Here is a 24,673-nt window from a genome sequence, read left to right as displayed (position 1 = left end):
TTCCCAATCATTTTCGGTGCTCGGCATAATTATAAATTTGTCTAGATGTTGACATATTACATCGCACACTTCTCTAATTATAGTGGAAATCGTTGTATAGCCAAGTCTGTAGTTGTAATAGAGTTCCTTGAACGTACATCCTGATGCAAGATACCTAGAACAAAAAAAATTAAATTTATTACTATCTTATTAATTAATTAATTAAATTATCTTCCACCAAATTAATTTAAATGTGTCTCGTTTCAGCTGTTGCGTTACAGAAGAAGTGGAAAAGCATCCGAGGCTGTTTTACCAGGGAAGTTTGTCGGCAGAAGCATTTAAAGTCTGGATCTGGTGGTGGAACACGGAAAAGTGAATACCTTTTCTTTCAACAGCTACAATTTTTGAAACTATAAAGGAATCAAAACACGATGCTGACCAAGGATCTGTGGATGTTGAAGAAAACAGTGAGGTTCTACAACGTCCTAATGAAAATAAAAGAACAAAAAATAGTTCTACCGACAATGAGAATGATAAATTCCTCGAAACATTGCAACGAAGCATAGAAATACGAGAAAAACACGAGGCCAACAGTGAGGATGAAGATAGACTATTTATGTTGTCTTTGGTAGGTACGCTAAAAAAAGTACCGTCAGAATGAAAAATGGCCACAAAAATTAAAATGATGACTCTACTGGAAAATGCTATTCGTATCGACTCTCCGGGCACTTATCATGGACACGCTGGGGCTTCTCATGGACACGCTGGGGCTTCTCATGGACACCCAGCGCCTTCTTATGGACGCCCTGGCATTTCTTATGGAAACCCGTATTCGGAATGCTCGCGGTCGCAACCACACCAAACAGATACATATCACTCTGAATTTTCAACTCTTCCTGGAGGTTCTGAAATGACACCATCCATTCAGTCACCCTTATCAACTGTATCTGAAGAATCATCTCTTCTTGATATGTATTAAATTAGCTAATTTCAATCGTAATAGTTTTATTAATAATAATTAATCTTATGAGTTTCATTAATGGTTAAATGTGGGTAATGTGTAATGGTGTTGTTTAACATGTAATCGTTTAATAAAAATAAATATTTACTTACCTCAATGTTACAAAGAGTTTTTCTTCTGGACTCACGGATTTCCTTAAAACTGTATCTTGTTTAGTCAGATCATCGCGACATAAACTCAATAATTCATCAAATGATGCCGATGACATTCTCACGTAATTGTAAAATTTTTCAGGATATTTCAATAAATATTCATACAATTTCACGAAATTTGCATTCGCATTCGCTTCGATTTGTTATAAAAGGATGAACCCATATTTTTTCTTTCTTCTTCTTCTGCTTAATATTTTTGCGACGTAGATAACATAACAGTGCGATTTCTTCCACGTCCATTTCTGTCTATGTACGGAATGCAACTGAAGTAGTGGCTGTAAAATGTCGGGTGGTGGGGTTCTTGGCTACGTGTTTGGCGACGTGATTTGGCGACCCACAGTTGCCAGGAGTAGCCATGGCGACGTCGTTGGCTACGTGGCCATGGCGTCCCGATGAGATTCGATTCATGAATAACAGAATAATCCAGGAATCAATATAACCTCATCTTGTGCTTGAAGCGACTGCTAATTCTAAACCTCTGTATTCACCAAGTCCTGATAATTCCCGATTTATGCTGCAAAGCTCCCCGAATAGAATAATGGCCCCGTAATTAGTGAACCCCTTTCCACTGAAAGTTAATAATGAATAATTGTCTTGGCTCTTAGAGCCATTGATTTGAGAATAAAGAAGCGGAATGTAAATGGATAAATTGAAGTATTGTTCAAGAAATATATTGAGAACGAACCCCAATTCCATTTCGGAAAGGATAAGATATCAGAATACGATTTAAAACGGGGTTCATTAATGAGGAGTAGTTCCCAAGATGGCCTAATTTGGAAACTGGGTGGCACTAAAAGACAAAAAGTATTTTTATCGACCTTTCTTTTGAAGTTTTTGATCTTCCAGCATCTGAAAAATAAAAAATTCTAATGAAGAACTTTATAGGTTCACCTGGTCTATCCCTCTTCAAGAATCATGACAAGTGTCATAGAACATTGGCATACTTTCAATAAAATCGGAGGTATGTTGAAAAGGATAGACTTACAAGTGGTTTACCGGACAAGTAAAAGTTTGAGAAAATGTATGTGTCGGATGGATCAGGAGTATAAGTTGAAGTGTGGTTCTTTCTCGAAACTTTACATTGGTCAAACAGAGAATAACTTTTCTCAAAGAATAAATGAACATATGAGTGGTTTCTTGGATGTGGATACCAAATCTACATTTGCAAACCATATTTGGCAGAGAGGCAGAAGTTCAAGCACGTCTATGAATTATTACATTTGGAATAGAAAGCTTTGAAACCCAATCTTTCAGAATGCTCAGAACTTAGTAGATTTAAAAATTCTGAAAATCTTCATGAACAAATCGAATTGAATCTATCCCCTCTACTGAATCTGTTTTCTGTCGTTGAAATTGGTAATTAATTTATAACATGTACATTTAATGGGTTGGTAAGATTTTTCTTACATCATGTTTGCATTTTTAATTAGTTTTAGGCGAAACTCAATTGAATCGATAATTGAGAGGGTAGAAGGTCATATTATTTGAATAGAAAATGTCACAATAAAGCGATACTTGAATGAGAAAAGGCAAGTTGTAAGAAAGCCCTGAGTTGAACAAAGCTGCTAACAAAATCCCTAAAAATGAGAAAAATTGAACTGTTTCAATGTACGTCAAACAAATTACAAATTTCAAATCAAACCAAAGAGTTCCCAGTCCATTACATAACTCATATGTGAAATTGGAAATGAATAAGCCAGTTCAAGTTCTGTATCTATAGAGTATGGAGTACTTAGGCCACATGTGACCCATTGTACATCCTCCCAAGGAGTTGCCCTCCTGGGTCATCGTCCATCCTGTCCTTTCCAGGAAGGTGAACAGGTCTCTGGGAGACATCTCCTTCATATCGGCAGGTGTAGCCAAGACTTGCCGAACACACACTCTCCTATTGACGATAACTCCGGACATGCCTGACAGTTTCATCTTCCTGTTCACACATCCTGCATAGAGGTGTGTCCACTAGCCCCATATTGTGGAGGTGTTTCCTTAGTTGACAACGGCCAGTCAGAAATCCTACTGTTAAGCGTTGATTTTTCCTGGTCATCGCAAGATATTTCTTCCTCGCAAGATTGCATCCATTGATTTCAAACCATCTCTTTAGGGATTGAGCATGGGTGTGATGTTTGGCTGGTTCCGCAATTGTCGAAGTCATCAGGCCGTGGGTGCCACTTGGTCCTAAAATTCTTAGTCCAGCCGCTTCCTTAACTGAAGAGTCGGCAATGCGATTACATTTACTCCTGTTGTGCCCTTTAATCCACCCCAGGATAATGTTATTATCTATCGAGCTTTGGCTAAGTCTTGGTGGCACTCTAGTACTAGCCCTGATGTAACACGTTTTCTGTTCAAGGCTAATAGGGCTTGTCTGCTATCAGTGCAGATTGTTATGTTTTGCCACAAATTCCTTTCCTGGTTATTTCTTTTGTGGCAATTGAGATACCAGCCAGTTCTGTTTGAACCACGCTTGTATTTTTTCCAATCCCCACTTAATAATAATAAATTTAATCTTCAGAAACATACAGTTTATAGACACGTCAATACATATGCTTGAAGCAGTTTGAGATAATAATAATAATAATAGTAAGTCACTTGACTATGATAAATACATAAAGTCATAAAAAAATATAAAGTGCAGAAGTTACAAAACAAAAAATCTAGTTAAAATTAAGTGTTAATATTAAGATTAAACATAGATACATACATGTGAAACTATTTGTTTAGGTTGGGTTTATGACTGCTCAGCGAGTATACGTCATCAAGCCCCCGTTTATCACACAAGTTTCATATTCATCTAGTGAGTAGAAAGCGTTGTCCGTCAAGAAGAGTTTGATAGTGAATTTAAACGTATACATGGTTGCATTTTTTAACTTATGTGGTAGCACATTATATAGTTTGTAGTTGAGTGAGTTTTTGGAAGATTTAGCAAGTCTATATCTGGGTACTCTGATTTTATTGGCCCCGCGGGTATTGTGTTCATGGACAACGGATTGCAGAGTTGAATTCCGCAGGTTCTTATGTATTTCCAGTAGTGTGCTTAAAATAAAGGCTTAGTGATCTGGAGTACACTCCACATCCTGAGCCTTCTTTGGTTTTCGAGCCGTCTGTGTATATGCGTATTGCATTTGTAGCATCTGACTTTATGTTCTGTTTTATTTGTATTTTGTTGGGTTTATCAAACACAAACCTGGGTTCAATTGCATCACTGGTTGCCTGCAGCAGAGGTTGCGCAGTAAGCGCTTCTCGGCATAGACTCCGCCTCAATTGACACATTCCTACTTTGAGGTTTACACCGGGAAAAATGATTGAAATTTACCTCGGAATTTTCATTTCGAACGAAGAAAATTACTTCAGTTTTATTGAAAATATACTCTCTCTATTGAATAATTCACATCCCCGAGCGTAATTTCAGTAGACAATTTACTTTTCATTGAGAGTTAAATATTCATCTAATATATGTGTGAAATGATAACGTATTATTTCAAGTGAAGAGAATTACTAACTGGACGATGGGTATTTCCCCTTAGTGAAATGTAAATTTTCGCCATCTCTTTATCGAATGTAAAATTACGCTTGTATTTGTGAGTGATTATTGTATTGTTCATTCTTGTCTACAGAAGCGCATCGGTTTGTCTGACGTGTGCATTAGAATATTTTGGTTGTTGGTGAAAATAAGTAAGAAGGTGAGTACATTTCTTGTAAAATTTCAATAACTAGTCCAATAAACAGATGAATTCATTGAGTTTTCTCGTTATAAAGTGTTTTTTTTATTACAAGTAAATCCTAACCTCACATCGCGAATTATTTCATACTATATGGAATAGTACAACATATTTTAACTCATTTTCAAATAATTACAGAACATATATTTGAAAATGTTTGTGATAATTACTGAATGGTATTGAGAAAAAGAGATATACTCGATAGCAGTGGCGTGACTCATCAGTGACGCCGTATGCACGATCCATTTTAAAAATGAATTTCGATGAGGAATAAAGTTTCGTATTGGTGGTTGCAAATATCGGACAATGTTAAATCGTAATTTCATTCACCTAAAAAATATCTGAACGTTTTATTCGTATCTCTCATGATTTTGGATTAATTTGAGGATTTGTGATTATTATTATTGAATTTGAAAACATTTTTGCGATGGGAGGCAAGTTGGAACTCAAAATTGAAGGAATCGAGAAACACTTTAGGACCACTTCATACCATATCATTATTTGCTATATTTCAGAAAATGTTGGAAAACATTTGGAAAAATCTAATTTTTTATTTAAACGGTTGATTATGTATCAAAAATTTTTGAGAAATATTAATATTGAAGTCAAACTAGTAGTAGTTTTTCTCTAGGAATGTGTGTTCGTCAATTTACTGTATTTTTAGATTTCTAAACCTATTCATTTGATGATATTTCATTTATCTTTCAGGATAATAACAGCAATTGAGGAAAAAAGAAAAAGAAATATTACTTTCGTTTCTCTTTCCGAATAATACCACCATGAGCAAGAAAGAAAATGTGTTAATTTGAAGAATGGTTTTTTTTTATTTTGTACTGTTATTTGACTTTTTTAAAAATGAAAAAAAAATGTTTTATAGAATTTCATTTCAAGAATGTATATGAACCTATTTTGTATATACATATTTTTTTAATATATCAATGTGTAATATGTCTTGTGCATTCAATTATCTGAATTATGATTAAAAATGGCCACTTAAGAGTCAAGAGTCAACATCCGATTGAGGTATCATTGTCTTCAAAACTACTCTGAATACGGACCTTCTTACAACGGAATATCCCAATGTAATATATCCCGTAAATGAAAAATTACACAGTAAAATTTTATCAGATATAGAATTCCACTGTGAAATTATATAAGAGTGTAAAATTCTACTGTAAACTTCTGTCAAGAGTGTAATATCTCGATATAAATTTATATCGCAAATTTACCCTATAAAGTTTTATTTCAACACAAAAGTACACTCAAAATGAAAAATCACACTGAAAAATTCCACACTTGTCTTCAGGGTATAATTACAAAATAATATTCCGCATGGAATGTGAGATCACACACGAAAGTAATTTCTCGCTAATATGGGCGGTAATTAAATTGCCACCGGTACCGGTGGAAAAATTTTTACCAGTGTACACCAGCCGGGCGCAATCGTAACATGGCCATTAACGCAACCTCCTCATAGGTCAAGAGGGGTCAGACTAGTAATTATCTCCATTGCCGCGGTTGGTGTTGTTCTCAAGACTCCTGTGATGTTTAAACAAGCCAATCGCTGTATTTCATATAATTTTTGGGTGACCGTTGCTTGTAGAACTTTCGGTCCCCATGCAATGGCTCCGTACGTTAACATATGTCTTATTATTGCAGTGTAGATTCAGGTGACCACACGGGGTGAAATACCTCGTCCCACTCTCCCCCGACAGTGCTCATAAGCCACATATGCTCAGAAGCCACATATGCTCAAGTTGTTTTACTATATATTATATCAATATAATCATTCTCTCATACATATAGTGATTGTTTGGGAACAACTCATTCAAAATTAATTTTCAATATGAATTTCCAATACAAACGAATAGGTAAACCCATTTTCCATTGTATTTAAAGGAAATACATCAAGCACCAAACGTGATGGCGGGTGATCGCGCAGGTATAGACTCTCAGAACTGAATTACTGTTGGATTACAATAAGCTCCTTGCCAGCCAGTGTCGTAATTATAATTAGCTTTAATAAGGGTAGCAAATGGAATGTAATTTTTTTCATATTTCATTTAGATATTTTAAGTAGTAGTACAATTCATTAAAATGATATATAACGATATACTTAACCAAAAATGAACTTTTGTTAGGCGATGACAGTTTTTCAGAAACAACACAAATTATTCAGACAATACCGAATGCCAACAGCATTGGGGAACAAGTAATGATAAGCCTCTGTACAGAGCATTTGTATGTCTTGCAAGAGCTGTAGTGAGGGTTATATTGAAAATGAGTTTGTGCGCATGGGAGCGGGCTTGCCATCACGTTTGGCGCTCGCTGTAACTGATTTCAATTTCCCTTTAGGCTCTATTATATAAAAAACTGACTCAGTAATATTATGATCATAGTAGTCATTACGTCATAAATTGGCGCCATTACTCTGGTATATGAATGTCCAACGAAATTGAAGGGTTTACGATCGGCATTTTGTCAAATGTTACATAATAACTCTAAGAAAAACTATACATAATTATTGTTTCATTACTACCTATACTTTGATTGTGAGCGTTTTTGAACAAAACTGTAATCTTGCTCATTATAAAGGCCTAAAACTTACTGAAAGACAAACTTCTCCCTGAAACTCTCTCAATCGTTCATTACCTACTCTACTCATAGGTAGTTCAACCTCATTCGTAAAAACTCATAAAAACTCACATGACTGAGAAATATCCTCCGTTCAAGAAATATACTCCACTGGAATTCTCTGGAGATTCTCCCATCAAGGGTGTTTTTAGATAATTCCAAACGACCGCAATTTGTGAGCATTCCAGCTAACCAGAAACAAATTTGATGGCGTAGGGCATTAGTAAATTGTATGTGCAACAGCTTTATCAAGATTTGCACATCCAAGGTTTACAAGAGCGTTCGTTTCGTTCCCTAGAGAGTCAGGGTAAAAGCGTTCTCCTTTGAATGAGGAACGTGTTTGTCTTACGTGCCAGAATGCTGGTAATGTATCAGGGCAAAAATAGTTATTTACGTGCCAACGGTATGAGGAAAATTATAATGCTTTGAAAAAGACGATCTTGAAAACCCAAAGGTTTGTATTCGAAACCAATGAAAAAAAAATAATATGGAAGCTAAAATGAGGTTATTGATACAGGGTCTTCTAACAGGGATTCCCCAATGACAATTGAGAAGTGCCATTTTGTTGAGACTAAATATGTCAATTTAGTTGTCCATCTATTTAGTTTGTTTTATAAAGTGATCATGGACGGATATAGCATTCAACAACGCTTGCAAATAATCAAATTGTTTCATGAAAATGAAGTTCTGTTCGGGCAACGTACCGCGCGTTTCGTTCATTTCACGGTCGCCATAATCGTCCTACCTAGAGGACTGTTCGCAATGTGCTGGATGAATTTGAGTCCATTGGTTCAGTAAACGATCGACCAACACCCATGCCTCGACGAAACGCAAGATCTTCCAAAAACATCGCCGCTGTCTGTGAGAATGTGCAGGAGAATCCGAAGCAGTCGATTTCGCGTCGCTCACAAGATCTCGGCCTTCCGCAGAAAACAAATTTGCGAATTTTGGGTTGTGACTTGGGCCTGCACCCGTACAAAATTTAACTAATTCAGGAACTGAAGGTAAACGACCATAGATAAAGACGTGTGTTCGCTAAATGTGCTATGGAGCAGTTGGCAACTGATTCTGATTTTCATCGAAAAATCATCTTCAGTGATGAGGTCCATTACTGGATGAATTGGTACGTGAACAAAAAAAAATTATCGAATTTGGAACGATACCAATCCACATGAGATCCAAGTACGTCCAATGAATCCCGAAAAATATCACTGTTTGGTATGGATTTTGGACTAGCGGCGTCATCGGTCTATATTTTTTCGAGAATGACGTTGACCAGGTCATCACTGTCAACGGCGAGCACTATAGGTCGATGATCACCAACTTCTTTCGGAGGATCTGGATCTGTATATGTATCTGTAGAGTAGGGAGGGTGAGTGTAGGCCCACCGCACTCAGGCCACATGTGACTCATTGTACATCCTTCCAAGGAGTTGTCCTCCTAGGTCATATTCCATCCTGTCCTTTCCAGGTCTCTGGGAGACATCTCCTTTATATCGGCAGGTGTAGGCCAAGACTCACCGAACACACACTCTGTTATTGACGATAACTCCAGGCACTCACATAGGACATGCCTGACAGTTTCATCTTCCTGTTCACAAATCCTGCATAGAGGTGTGTCCAGGTGTGTTGGCCAGTCAGAAATACTGTTAAGCGCAGGTCTCTCGTGGTCATCGCCAGATATTTCTTCGGCGCCAGCTTTCCAGGTTCGCCCAGGGTGATCCTGGCAAGACTGCATCCTTTGTTTCCATCTCATCTCTTTAGGGATTGAGCATGGGTGGAACGTATGACTGATTCCGCAATTGTCGAAGTCATCAGGCTGTAGGTGCCACTGGGTCCTAAAACTCTTAGTTCAGCTGCTTCCTTGGGTAAAGAGTCGGCAATGCTATTACCTTTACTCCTGTGGTGCCCTTTAAACCACCTCCGGATAATATTATTATTTACCGATAATTCAGTCTGATTTATTCGTCAGAGTCATGAAACATTCCAGATGCGCTACACTCAGAGAAGCCGTGGCGGACATTCGAACGATGTTATATTTCACAAAATGGCATCAATAGTCAATAGGTCTTTCAATCGAATATAAAATTTCGATGATATCCCACACACACACTCAATTCAAAGATAGGAAGAACTTAATGAAAGACCCAATAGAAGTAATCATGAAATCATTATAATGCTGTCTTCAGCTGGGAAAACGATTTTCTCATGTAAGACCAGGGCTGCCAACCAATCACAGCTGAATAACATGGATCGATTTGAAACTTTGGCCATTGAAGACGCTCGCAAGAAGCCTCGAGTCTGGTTGGAATACGTTGACGATACCTCCTCAGCGCGGAACCACGAATACATGGAACTGAACACTTTCTTGCAGCACGTCAATAGCGTGTCACCTTGTCCACAATGATGTAATGGTAAAGAAGATCGACAAAGAGTGTGAAACTTTCTTATACAGAATACCAATTCCCACGGAACAATCCCTAAATTATGATTCCAACCACAAACATTTCAGTAAGAGAGGATTCGCTGAAACCGTTATTGAACATGAATTTAGACTATGTTACACGAAGGTAGGTGTCGAAACAATTTTATATAGTACAGTTACACCAAAAAAAACGGTGGAAGAGATTTTGATTTTCGAATCACTTGGCTTTCACTAAGCAACATCCAACTTGGTTTTGAACTCGTGAAAACAACAAAACTGACCATTTTTTTTTGGTGTGGATGTCTGGCCACACTGCTTGAAAAGACAATGAAGCTGCTGACTTCCTTCTCAGAAGAGGAGCTGTAAAATTTCTTTGGAATATAATCTGGTTTTGATAGGATGACCAATTTCTAGGCTTTCATACATCTTCAGAAAAAAAATTTACCAAATAATGGTTAGACTACAGCAAGAATCTGAAAAATCTCTCAGGAGTTGAGAAACTTGTGCGAGCTAAAGACTAACGAGGTCTTACCTTTCAACATGTGATTCCTAACACGGTTGCAGAATCATCCCAGCTTCAACCAAATAAATTCTCTCGAAAAATCGAGGCGGGAATCAAACCCACGGTCTTCCGATTGTGGGTCGGGCGCACTACCACCGCGGCCAATTCCACAATTCCACAACAATGACCCACATTGTCCGACAGGTCTACCTATATGTCACTGACTTCTGAAACATGCTATGAAGAGATTTTGATCTGAATCGTCATCTTCGTTTGGAAGGTGTTGAAACAGCCTAGCAGCCTTAACCCAATCAAATTTCCAGTTTTGGCAGAATTTCACTTCCTCTATCGGACTTGAAACAAACCAATCTGGTTATTGGTATCTTAAAATGGCCAAGACCTTGGGCTAAACCAAAGCTATATTTGGTGGAGTGTGAATAGGTCTGATATACAATGGAGCCTCATAGACTGCAGTGAAGAAAAGAGGAGACCCACTCATTATGAACCTAACTGAACCTCTGTCAAACTCATGCTAGTATCCTGTTGATGCTATGAAATATATCTCCGCTTTACTATTTCGGAGTTAGTTCAACACTTTGACGATCAGCTGGTACGACCAGCTGGTGCACTTTCGCTGCCTCGTCTGGGCCCTGTCACTCGTGATGCAATAGGGCGGTGTGGTGGACCAATGAACCATTCTGAACCCAGTGAGTCTTTGCTTTACATTGAACGAGCTTCGCACTAGTTTCAAATCATTATCTTCCTTCTGGATTTCTTTCTTGTCTTATGTATCGTCTATGCTACGTATTGGTTGATTTTTTCTCTGTGGTTGCAGACTTCTTTACTTCCTAGGATCCATCTTCAATCTCTTCGTTTTCAAAACACATACTTCTTTACCATCCATTTGTTATTTGTGGTCTGTTTTCTATGTTAACTATCTGTGTCTTTTTTCAGTCGTTGGACTTGGAATTCCGTGGGATATTATTCAATATGTTTCGTGTGTTGTACTTCATTTTGATCTGAAAGTATCCTTTCTCATCATTAGCTGGTTCAATTGTTTTGGTTACGTAAGCCCTTGGTCGTTTCCAGAATCCATTGGCAGATGCCCTACTTTCTGAACATTGTAATAGCACCTCTCTCTGGAGTATTTCCTATTCCCATAAATTCGTACCCTAACTGCTCTTTCTATTTCTCCCCTTGATTATTGTTGCGTTATAAAGTAATACGGAATTCATAGCAAACATTAATAAATTAATTCCAAGGAACTATTTGTTGTTATCTGTAGAACTGCTATGGATATATCTGTTGATTAACATAATAGAATAGCTTATTCTCTACCTTGACATCACACCGATCATCTACATATTTTTAAATAAATCCAAACTGAAAAAACCTCTGACACTGCACTGGCCGTTCGCAAAATCCTCGTAGGTATCATTGAATTCTATTTTCGTAGCGAGAAGAGAGAAAATTAATCTATAAATCACCAGAAGTTCGTGCAACTTCCAGAATGAGTAACTAGTACGAATCATACATTCTCGTTTCTTCCTGTATTTGCCTGAAATTGAAAATAAACCCGACCAACCCACTCGCCTAATCTCTTCAGGTGATTACATTGTTTTAATCCTGTACGAATTTAACTGCGACCCGTTCGCTTATGGTGAGCCTGGAAAATATATGAGTGGTTGATACGAGAGATATTACGGTTTAACACGCCACCTGAATTGCTTTGAAGAAGAAATATATAACTTTATCCAACAGACGTTCTTCCGAGTCAAAATTGTTAAAAAATATATATATTTTCTTCTGTAAAAACCGTTCTCCAGATGGAAGGGTTCTTGAGAAGTGTAAGCTATCACGGTTGCTTGTGATGTTTAGGACTGTGATTACGCGGATGATTATTTTTTAGATAGAATCTAGCAGCCTCATGATTTATCAAAATCAAAATTAGAGCTTCAACATATTTTGAACAAACAACAGCAAAAGTGACTTCATTTTTGAATAAACAAGGTATCAAAATTGTATTCAGAACAGGTTATATGTTGGGTAAGTTAGACGTGCGGTATATATTGGTCAAACTAGGAGAACATTCATTATGAACCTATATGAGGAACATATAATGAGCCAAACTAGGTCAACATATTTAAGTCGTCTTTCAGAAGGAAATCATATATGTAACGGAGATTTCCAAATTTATTTCATAGAAAATATAGGTTCAAAGCTAAATTATTTGGAAACATTTGACATTAATCAACTTAATAATTCAAACATTTTACTGAGTGACCAACTGGATTCAAGCAGATCACCATCACTGAACCGTTACTGTGCCTCAGGTAACTGTACCTCATTACCTAGTTGTTTACCTATGATTCACCTAAAATTTGACTGGAATTACCTATTATTGTCTAGTCATGATTTGCTTTTGCGCAACCAAAACGTTCCGTTTTTGAATCGGATCGTCATGTGTGATAAAAAGTGGATCTTCTGCAGCCGACACTGGTCAACTGAAGAGGTCCGATCTTGCTCAACGATAACGCACGTCACAGGTGTTGAGGTTAAGATTAAAACATTTCTTCTGGAAATAGAGTGGCCTGAATCCATGGTTGAACTCAAGTCCCTCTATGATTGAATGAGTGGCATATGTGGAATTTATTTTTCCATTCCGGAAACTATTTTTTTTGTGTTTCTTCATGCGTGCTTTGAACCTTCTTTCAGTTTGACCTATATAAAACATCGGGCATAATCCACATGGTAATTTATACACTCTCGATTCTTCTGAAACTGAACTTTTATCTTTGTTATTCTTACGATTTATGCATACGAGGACATTGGAACTGTTCACGATGGACACCAATATGTCTTGGCACAATCATATCGCCTCAATTTGGGTTATTACAGCAAATGCAAGTTTGAACAAAATAAAGTTGAGTTTAATTCATGAGTTTTTCAAATTCACTTCGAAAAGTATTCAAATTGATGTTTCATATGTTGGGTTCTAATTTTTAAAGGGATTTGTTTCTAATTCACATATTGGCAACAGCAACAATTAAGGCAGTATTTGAATTATAGTTCAATACCACCTCCACAAGCCACATAAACAACAGTTATTTTGTTATTTATTTATATAGAGGAAGATAGGTTAGGTGCACAAAATGTCATATGTCACAGAATGTCTCGGAACTCGGAACATAAGTGAACAGAACAGCAAGCCTCTGAAATATGCCATCTTTGTTTGTCTCATACAGGTAACAGATTCATTGTCCTTTATTAGCTTTAACCGATGTTGCCAAATGGTGAAATAGAAACGAATCCCATTAAATGTTGAATGCATTATTTCATTCCTCTTTTTTAAGTATTTAAATAATTTTTTAAAGAAAAAGGTTGAAATGATAAGTTTAAAATGCGTTGTTTTAGAGCTCTTTTATGAAAACTACTTGATTTTCGTCAGTAGGAATATTCCCCAGCAGTGGCTGCTTCTCAAAAGCTTGGAACACTGTTCCTTACCAGAAAACTATACACATCTCAGCAACTTTTGATGATCTATGAAGCTCAAATCAGAGCTTCCTTGGAGTATTGTGTGGAGTATCACGTACAACCTTGATAGCCTGGATCATTGAAGAGAGGTTAGAGAATTGTCCCTTTTCTCATCGTCTGGAGGTTCAACTCAGTACACCTCGAACTTCACTGTTTAAAAACTCTTTCACCTTAAGAACTGCATTGATGTGGAATAAACTTCCTGAGGACGTTTTTCCAAACAGATTTAATCTCCAGCGATTCAAATCCAATGTGAATCACTTCTTTCTTACAGGCACCGCTCTAAGAGCCCCTTAAGGATTTTCCTGTAGTGCTTGTGCTTTGTCCTTAACAAAAAAATTTAATAAACGTATCTCAAAAACGGCTCAACCGATTTGGGTGTATTTCACGCAGCACTCAATATTCAGTGTTTGATATATCTCAACTGGTCCATAATTAAAAAGTTATGACAATTCAGAGAAGAACGTCAACCATTTCAGTACATACTGTTTGGTTGAAACTTTGGTTAACTATATTTACAATTTTGTGAAATGATTTTGTTAGAAATTAAAATAGGCAAATACGTCGCGTCGGTCGGTAGCTAGGCGGTTCGACGTGGGTGCTTTGTTCACTCTGTCAAATCGACCGCCGTGTTGGTCGGTGGTTCAAGCCACAGGCTGAAACATCGATTTTCACTTCCTATCGTCCAACCGATGTTAGGAATCACACGTTTGAAGGTAAGACCTCGTTAGTCCTCAGCTCGCACAAATTTCGACTTCTGAGGGTTGTCGTTCAATGGCGTGCGATAGCTGGTTGACGGAAAAACATATTTTGAACATTTTTTTGAACGTGGGGTGAAGTTATGGGCTAATTTTTGATGTGTTTCAAAAATTTCATTCATAATGCTTCGAAAGATCTATTCCAAGTCCAATTTTTTTGCAATGCAAATACAGCCGAAACACCTTTGGGGCGTTCTGAGTGAAGCGTGCCAGAAATGACAGTCGTTTATATAACTCATTAACAGCTTTCAGCCGTTCAGGGACATTTCACAATTCTATGTGGAAATCCAGGAACTTTCTAGCACCCCCACTAATTGTCAGCTGTCGGCTGAATTCAAGGTTCGTTATTCCCAATTGGATGAAGAGGATTATTCAATGGATTTGTGCAGTCTACTGTAACAAAATATCTGTCGCTCTGGTAATGAATGGTTTATTGTCAATTTGCAGGAATGACGATAAAATTTTCATATGGAGGTAGAATGAGAATATTAATTGAAATGAAAAAAAATTAAAAAGTGGACCGTTTCCATGTTGTTTCAGATGATAGCCGTAGTGCAAGTTATACTAAAATGGCGAACCACAAGGTACCGTTCTGGGGCTGCTTCTTTTCACATTACACATTACATTACAACTCGTACCATAGTACGAGCATGCATTCGTTCAAATTACATGCCGTGAAGGGCCATATTTATCTATACTAAATGCACAATGTATTTAAGGTACTTAATTGAATAGGAATTGATGCTGTTATCTTCAAAATCGTTTCGTAAATGAGTCATGAATAAAAAATGGTCATTGTGGGTTATCCCTCATACCAGTGGTCGCCAACCTCTTCAATGTGTTGAGCTACTTTGTTAATTTTGGAATAAACAGCGAGCTACTCACACGGAAGCCACGTAACGCAACGTAAATGAAAGAATCCAGTTAATTTATCATTATATGTATTTATTTTACTATTTAACCGGTGATACATAATGCATAGGTACTAATAATAAACTAATAACAAAATAACTAATATTACTAGTACGTACTTGTTCATAGCTACATCAAACCTATCAAACCTATCAAACGAAGGTGTTTGAAAAATAAACACAAACTTTTATCCAGCCACAACGGCATGTCACGTTTGATTTAAAAATAGTTAATAATAACAACAAAAAAGTAACGCACTATCATGAACATAAACATTGAAAAATAAAAAAGCACGTTCAATGAGAAGGCTGATACTCAGACTTATCGATAATTTTTTTAATGTTTGCAGTATAATTTGATGCAGCCATTCGAATACAATTATCCAAATGTTCATCTGTAAATCGATTGCGATATTTGTTCTTAATAAACTTCATATTGGAAAAAGAAGATTCACACAAATAGGTTGAACTGAATAATGCTTTCACTTTCAAGGCAACACGGCATAGAACTGAATATTTGTCTTTACTTACAATAGGCCAGATACATTCAGTACTTGAGACTAACGATTTTAAGGCTAAATCATTTTGAAACTCAATGACTTGCAGCGATGTATTCGCCAAAGTTCTGCATAACACAAGTTGCAAACTGTTGGATATCAATTTCCATAAAGGGTGAAACAACAAACTGCGCTACTAAAGCCATTTCATTGAAATCCTTAAAACAGGGTAGAAATCATTTCTACATGATATTTGTTGTCATAGGGTTCTAATGGATTTTGAGATATTTTTTCTGAAAGAATAGGAAAATGCTTGGCATCGCTGTTAATTAGGTTTTGTTCCCAAAGCTTTTTGATAAATGCTTTTATATCAGAAATCATTTCCGCTAGTTCTTTGTCTCTCCCCTGAAGCTGCAAATTAAGTTCGTTTAATTTCTCTGTAATGTACACGAGAAAACCATAATCTCTAAGCCAGACTGAATTTTCTAGTTCCGGAGTCGGTTCATCGCGTTATTTGTAAAATTGAACTATGTCAGATAGGACATCATCAAAACGTTTCAGCACCCGTCCTCTACTTAACCATCGGACTTCAGAGTGAAGGAGTAGGTCCCCGTATTGACAGTCAACTTCATAGGCCAAGGTTCTGAATAATCTTCTTTGTAACGATTGAGCTCTAATCTTGTTCACAATTTTTACCACCAGTTTCATAACGTTGTTTAGTTTCAGGAAATTTCCACATGATGCTTGCTGATGGATAATGCAGTGGTAACAGAGAAATTGCGGAAAAGTTTAATTTTTACGACATAACGCCACCAGACCCTTATCACAACCCACCATAGCTGGAGCGCCATCGGTTGTCAAGCCTACCATTTTCGATATTGGAATTTTCTCGAAAGAAATAATATTTTTTAAATGAGAAAACAACTCATGTCCAGTAGTGTGTCCTTTCAGTAGAATGAACTTCAAAAGATCTTCTTTATTCGTAAAATCACTAAAAACCATCCTGACGAACACGGCCATCTGGGCAGTGTCAACGACATCTGTTGATTCATCCAGTTGAAGTGAAAAATAAACACAGTTATCTAAGTCAGTTCTTAAATGTAAAAAAATATCATTGCTCATTACTTCTACACGTCTCATCACTGTATTAGCAGAAAGTTGCATAGATTTTATAACTGAAACTATCTCCATTTCTAAAGTTGGAAAATAACGAATCAGCAGCTTCTAAAAACGCCTGTTTTATCATTTCCCCGTCTTCATAAGGTTTCTTTTTTTGTGCAATTATCTGGGACACACGGTACGATGCTTCAGTTGCAGCCTTATTTTTGTCGACTGTTCTTAAAAATATTAATTGTTGTCCAATTAACTGCTTTTTTAACTGTTTCAGTTTCTCCTTTCTGGCGGCAGAATGTAGTGGGAATGATTTTTCAAAATTAGAATGTACAGTTTCATGATGTCTCTCAATATTTCCTTTTTTAGCAACGGAGACCGAAGTATTACATAACAAACACACATTTTTATCTTTAACTTCTGTAAAAAAGTATTGTTCTTCCCATTCCGAATGAAAGTGGTATGTCTTTACCTTCTTACAACTGCTTGCCATAATATTATTTTTGTTGTTCTCCACTAACCCAACCGCTGGACGTTGGTTACGCGTTCAGTTTTAAACTAAACGCAATGTTGCCGCGCCATGCATATTTATCCCGTTCAAAGCAATCCAGATCGTTCTCGAGCACTAACGCGCTGGTCCGGCTGGTCAGTTCTAGCCGATTCTAGCTTGATGGCGTCAGCGGCAGATCGCTCACCGCAACGTTGCCGCTGTTTATGTTTAATATTATGACAATTAGATTTTTTTGTGGAATTTTCGGAAGCTTCTCTGATTTTTGCAGTTTGTATTTTTTAAATTAAAATCGTTGTGAGAGCTACCAGAATTGCCTCCGCGAGCTACCGGTAGCTCGCGATCGACAGGTTGGCGACCACTGCCTTATACCATCGCATACTTTTTGTAAGCTTTTTTGAGGTGTTATAATACTGTAGTATATTATTTTGATCTATATCGTAGGGTTCAGCCAGCGTTTGCAAAGTAAGCGCAAAAAATGTGTTTATTTACGACATCACATTGGAAACCTCTAAACTTATCAGTTTTCCCTACTATATTATGTATAATATAGTAACCTTCCTCTTAACACTCTATCCATTCAAAAAACCCGCATCAAAAACCGTTGCGTAGTTTTGAAGACCTGAACATAAATAGAACATAGGAGCAGCGGGAAGCGACTTTGTTTTATACTATGTATTGATTTGTCACACTTTTGAACCAACCACAATAGACCAACCTCATAACTCATTACCTCTAGGTCAATCACAGATAAGCAGAATCATAACTTCACAGTTGTCTTCAAATTATTTTCAGTCGCGAATGGGAGTGAGAACAAAATTGAAATTTTTCATAAGTTCGTTACTTATTGACAGAATGAAAGTGTGATTATAAATTCGAATGGCTTTATATCACATGTAAGCAGCTTCGTGGAGTAGTGCTTAGAACTCCTAGTTCTAGTCCTGGGTTCAATCTTGGATGAAATCACATCTCCAACAGTTCTTTTCTCTCAGTTTTCAAAGTATTCGAAATTGAAAAGAATAACAAAATATCTAACGATAAAAATTTGTCATGATCCGAGATGATCTTCACTAATAAAACTCATTTTCAAATATCTCTGTTATGAGTCATAGGAAAAGTGTAGTGTTCTACTTGTCTGAATCAGCCATTACTTCATCATTTAATAATGTACTTTCACTATTATGCTGTTATGAAATTGAAATAAATTTAATGTGATGATGATTATTGTGTTGAGTGTAAAGTAAGCGTGTCAACCTGTCTGTAGACACTAGTATAGACATTAATATAATGGAGAATGTTCCTCCTGACGAAAATCAAGTAGTTTTCATAAAAGAGCTCTAAAACAACGCATTTTAAAATTATCATTTCAACCTTTTTCTTTAAAAAATTATTCAAATACTTAAAAAAGAGGAATGAAATAATGCATTCAACATTTAAAGGGATTCGTTTCTATTTCACCATTTGGCAACATAGGTTATAGCTATTACAGAGGCGTGTTTACTTATGTTCCGAGTTCTGAGACATTCTGTGACATATGACATTTCGTGCACCTAACCTAGCTTCCTCTATATAAATAAATAACAAAAGAACTTTTGTTAATGTGGATTGTGGAGGTGGTATTGAACTATAATTTATATTTTGCCTTAATTGTTGATTTATAAAGATAATTTTCCTTTTTTAAAGTAGAATATCTAGGTACGTATAAATTATTTCAACTTGATATAGGCGCTGTTGCCAATATGTGAATTAAAAACAAATCCCTATAAAAATTAAAACTCAACATTTGAAACATCAATTTGAAAACTTTTCGAAGTGAATTTGCAAAACTCATGAATTAAACTCAACTTTATTTTATTCAAACTTGCCTTTACTGTGTAATAACCCAAATTGAGGAACATTCCCCATTATAAACTCAATATTTCTTTTACTTCTACAAATACAGAGGAATATTCTGACAGACGTACATCTGGTATTTTCATTTTTTTTTTGTTAGCAAAGTTAATAAATCCAACTCCACAGCCATATTCAGTTTCATTTCACTCCTCTGGGAAGAATAAAACGCAAGATAAACTGAGGTAATTCTTCATATTTTTCTGACAGTATATTTCAAGGAGAATGGATGGCGGCAGCCTGAAATCTTTCTGTCACCCAAACTGTGGAATTAATCATGGGATTTTTGAGGTGAGTGAAAACGCCTCATCTTCAAATGTCTGCCTGTAAAAGGTCGCTTTATAGTGGATACCGCGTGGAGTTTATATTTTCACTTTTTCTGAAAGTGACGTTGCAAATATATGGGTGTAGTTGATATATACTCTGTCTGTTCAAAAAATATGGTGAATTTTATGGTTTCTCAAAAAATATTTATTTATTCATTAATTTCCATTCTGTTTTCTTGAGAGTAGCCCCCTCCATTTATAATACACTTGTGCCAGCGTTTTTTTCCCACCCTCGAAGCAGTTCTAATGTGCCCTTTTTGGTATGGCTACGAGCTCTGTCAGCGACTCGGCTTTATCTCCTCAATCGTCACGTAACGCCATCCTTTCATGGGTCTCTTCATTCTTGTGAACAGAAAAAAGTCGCAGGAGGGCAAATCTGGTAAATATAGTGGCTGAGGCATGATAACGGTGTTGTTTTTGGCCAAAAAAATTACGAACAAGCAATAACGAGTGTTTCTCAAAAATATCAGACGTTTTCTTCGTATTGCTTTTCGCAAGCGGCGCATAACTTCAGAATAATACTCCTTATTGACCGTACGATCATGTGGTGAGAACTCCTGATTCACCTCGTCAAAGTAATCGAAGAAAACAGTTAGAAGAACTGTAGCATTTCATCGAACTGGTCGTGCTTTTTTCTTCTTGGCTCTCCTGGTATCTTCCATTGGGACAACTGTATTTTGATTTCGATGTCATAACCATATATCCATAGTTAGTCAGCAGTTATGACCATTTCAAGCATACTCTAATACACTTGCTATCAGCATGTCCAGCATATGCGGTCTCGGCCTATATCCATCGACATAACGCGGCCTCAAGTGTGCTATATTACTATTTACGGCACTCTTACGGTATTGACGAGACACCGGTGTTGCCCTACGCTCCGGGGGATATTGAATCCGTTGTGGGAAACACCGTTAACGCCATTCAACAATTCCCACCCACCGTTTGTGATGGGTCAGTCTTCACCACGGTTCTCAAATTCTCGTCCTGGATTACTGTAGGACGGCTACTTCGGGCCTCATCTTCGAGGATAAAATCTCCGAAATGAAATTTTGCAATTTTCGAAACTTCGCCAAATTTCGTCAAATGCCTGGGTCATTTTTAGAATTGATTCGACATCGCTTTTGCTTTGCTTGAATCCGTATGAAAAAAATTGAACGAATTTCTCTCAACGACATCATGTGTAATAATAATAATAATATGCCGCGAGGTGCCCGAGACCCTAATGCACTTGCTATCAGCATGTCCAGCATATGCGGTCTCGGCCTATATCCATCGACATAACGCGGCCCTAAGAGTGTCATATTACCATCTACGGCACTCTTACGGTATTGACGAGACACCAGTGTTGCCCTACGCTCCGGGGATTTTGACTCACTAAGGCAGAACTCTTAGCCGCACAGATGCAGAAGGCTGTCGTTCTTGGCTCACTTCGCTTGCTCGGGGCACATGATTCTCGGACCCAATGATCACTTACCCCACGGTGTGGGGCGTAGTCATTGGTTGATTATGTTGGCGTGCCCTCCCGAATGCATCGGGGCTTCGGGGGATAGGGCTTGACCAGCGCACACTACGGTGAAAATAATAATAATAATAATAATAATAATGCATCTCAATAGGAGTTTGCATCCCAAATCGTCTGTTCCACGGTTGTACTTCCCCCGACAACAGGGAGGCCGTGGACTTTCGAGTTTGGAGTGTCTACATGACAGAATGGTGCTGGATACAGCCTGTAAAGTCGTCAGGAGTTCGGATCCTCTTCTCTGCATGGTCCGAGACAATGAGAGAGCAGGCCATTTCTCTTTAGAGCAGATGCCCGAGCAGCTAATGAACTCGGTATAGTTGTCGACACTGAACGAGGTGACCACAACTCTGTCACCGAGTTGGAACCCGTTCAGCAAAAAGCTCAGATAAAAGCCGCAGAGATCACCTTACCTCTGCGGAAACACAAGAATCAGCCAATGCATGGGGTCTTCTTCAATAACATTGGAGACCTTGGCTTATCAAAGCGTCTGACCTTCGCTTTTCTCAGGTCGAGTGGGCTGAAGTCGAAAACTGAGGGGTTCATCATGGCTTGCCAGAATGGTGTCTTCAACACCTCAGTCTACCGCAGTCGCGTGATGGGTATAGAGGTTCCTGACACAAGGTGCAGGGGCTGCCGCGAGGCGCCCGAGACTTTAATGCACTTGCTATCAGCATGTTCAGCATATGCGGTCTCGGCCTATATCCATCAACATAACGCGGCCTTAAGAGTGATATATTACCATATACGGCACTCTTACGGTATTGACGAGACACCGGTGTTGCCCTACGCTCCGGGGGATATTGAATCCGTTGTGGGGAACGAGAAGTGCCGAATTTATTGGAACTATTCGTTCCCCACCCTCAGGCTCATATAAGCTAATAAGCCTGATGTAGTCCTTCTCGATCACCAGATCAAAACGATATTTGTCGTGGAGTTTTCAGCTCCTGGCGAGACGAATATCGTCAGAAAAGAGTAGGAAAAACGGATAAAATATCGAGATTTTCTCTTCGAATTCCGTAGACTCTATCCAGGTCACTCTGTCAAGATGGTTGTTCTGATTATTGGAGTCCTTGGTGGAATGATGTCCTCTCTACTCTCGAATCTCAAAATCATACCGGCTTGCCGCACTAAGATAGAAATCTTAGCCGCACAGCTGTAGAAGGCTGTCATTCTTGGCGCACTGCGTTTGCTCAGGGCACATGATTCTCGGACCCAATGATCACTTACCCCACGGTGTGGGGGTGGTCATTGGTTGATAATGCTGGCGCGCCCTCCCGAATGTATCGGGGCTTCGGGGGATAGGGCCTGACCTGCGCACACTACGGTGAAAAAAAAATTATAATAATTGTTTTCATTCAAAGGTAAGAAAAAAATACAATGTATGGAATACAATATATACAATCACCCACGTACTTATCAATAGGCAGAATTCAATTTCTGATCTTGTCATGAATGACTCAATCAGAAGTTGCTCTTCCATTCAACCTCGAGAAAAAAAATAATTGAAAACTGTTGTACATGCACAACATACGAAAATTCTAGATATATTTCAGTGCCAAATGCGCCAGAATCATTTCAATTAGTTCTGACAACAATAAAAATACTGATGAAAATAAAACTTTATGAAATGCTCATTTTCATCAAAATTATTTTATTGACAATGGAGTTGAGGCAATTTTTGTTCCAGTAAGTAAATAATAAGACCACATTATAAGAGAAGGATCGACAAAATAAAGTGGTTGTGTGGCGGGGTGTAGTTAGTTGATTTATGAATCTCAGATTCAAATTGTCGATATATGTAATCATGAGATGCAAAGAGGCAAAAATTCAAATCTGGAAATCAATTCACAGAGTCAATGTACAGAGCACAAAATTCTTTATAGATCAGTATGTATATACCAGGACATAAAATAAATATTTTTCGAGATATGAAGCTACAATACACATTTCATTGAAACGGACAACAGAAGTAAGTTGTACAGCGTGAGCATCTGTAGTTTGAGAGAAAAGATGAACCTCTGAGTAAATTGCCAGTTAGACGTCTGAAACTTCAGTGCAAAAAATTAATAGATTTTGAAGTAGAACCCATGTATATTCACTGAATGGATACCTCACAATATCCTATGGTTTTGAGATGTCGCTGCAGCAAATATTGTGGAAGATACTTGAGAGTATTAAAATCTAGATAGTTACCGAAATTCCACTTGGAACTAACACTGAACAAAACTGGCCAATACTGGATGAAAATCCATAATGAAACTAATTATTAGAGTTTATTGTATAATTGTCACTATGAAGTGTTTTACAAAAACCGCGACATATGTTTCGCTATAGAATAGCCTCCTCGAGCGTGAACTAAAAGTAACTTCTAAATTACAACCATTTTATACTCTAACAACATATTACGTACTCGTATGCCTACTTTCTAATGAATGAATCTACCTGAAAAGGTCATTTATGACTTCATCAACTATATGAATAAATTTTTCGAAAGCACTGTAAATATACTCAACTATTTTTACCTGGAAATGAATAGATTCAATAACAGATTCATAAGATATTCAGAGTTTTTAATTTTTTTATTTCCGTACTCTCCAACAGGTTAAGTTTCAAACCTTTCTTCTGAGAATGGAGGGGCTTGTATTCATGGTTGAACTCATGTCCCTCTGTGATTAAATGAGTGGCATATGTGGAATTTATTTTTCCATTCTGGAAACTATTTTTGTGTTCCTTTATGTGGACTTTGAACGTTCTTTCACTTTGACCTATATAAAACATCGGACATGACCCACATGGTAATTTATACAATCCCGATTTTTATGAAACTGAACTTTCATCTTTGTTATTCTTAATGTGCATGCCTAAGTTGTTGGTTTTGAAAGCAAGCTGAAATATTTGTAGTCGGTTGGCCTAAGTAGGTTAAGGTTCTATAACTTTTATCCTCTTCTTTTCTAATTGGGTAAACTTCCTTCAAAGTTTGGCTGTGTAATTTGTTTTATAATAAATAATGTATTATGCTGATATCGTAATCATTTTTGACAGCTATTTGTTTTATTATGTTCATTTCTATTTTGAAATACCTCATGCCTCATACCTCATGCTAAAATTTTCCATCTGTATGTAGCTACCGGGCATTTATTTCCTGATATAGAGAAAATCAATACGCGTCTGGCACTGTATTCCAAC

General features: G+C 37.4%; 2 protein-coding genes across 4 annotated transcripts in view; one reads left to right on the top strand and one right to left on the bottom strand.

Moving 5' to 3' along the window:
• Calx (sodium/calcium exchanger 3) overlaps positions 1-24,673 on the bottom strand; it is a 176,433-nt gene that overhangs the window by 89,284 nt on the left and 62,476 nt on the right. The window lies entirely within an intron of this gene.
• LOC111514212 (uncharacterized) overlaps positions 1-24,673 on the top strand; it is a 40,664-nt gene that overhangs the window by 13,884 nt on the left and 2,107 nt on the right. Inside the window, exon 3 of one of the 2 annotated variants that reach the window (XR_012467071.1) lies at positions 247-461. The exons of the other annotated variant lie outside the window; for it this stretch is intronic. The gene's annotated coding sequence lies outside the window, so the exon portion shown is untranslated. Of the gene's footprint in view, positions 1-246; positions 462-24,673 lie in introns of those variants that run through there. 2 annotated transcript variants of the gene reach the window in all.

Source organism: Leptinotarsa decemlineata, unplaced genomic scaffold, assembly GCF_025532065.1.
Source record: "Leptinotarsa decemlineata unplaced genomic scaffold, Ldec_3_MD MMD2_tig00026307_RagTag_RagTag, whole genome shotgun sequence".
Taxonomy (NCBI): Eukaryota; Metazoa; Arthropoda; class Insecta; order Coleoptera; family Chrysomelidae; genus Leptinotarsa; species Leptinotarsa decemlineata.
This window is presented reverse-complemented; position numbering and strand designations above follow the sequence as displayed.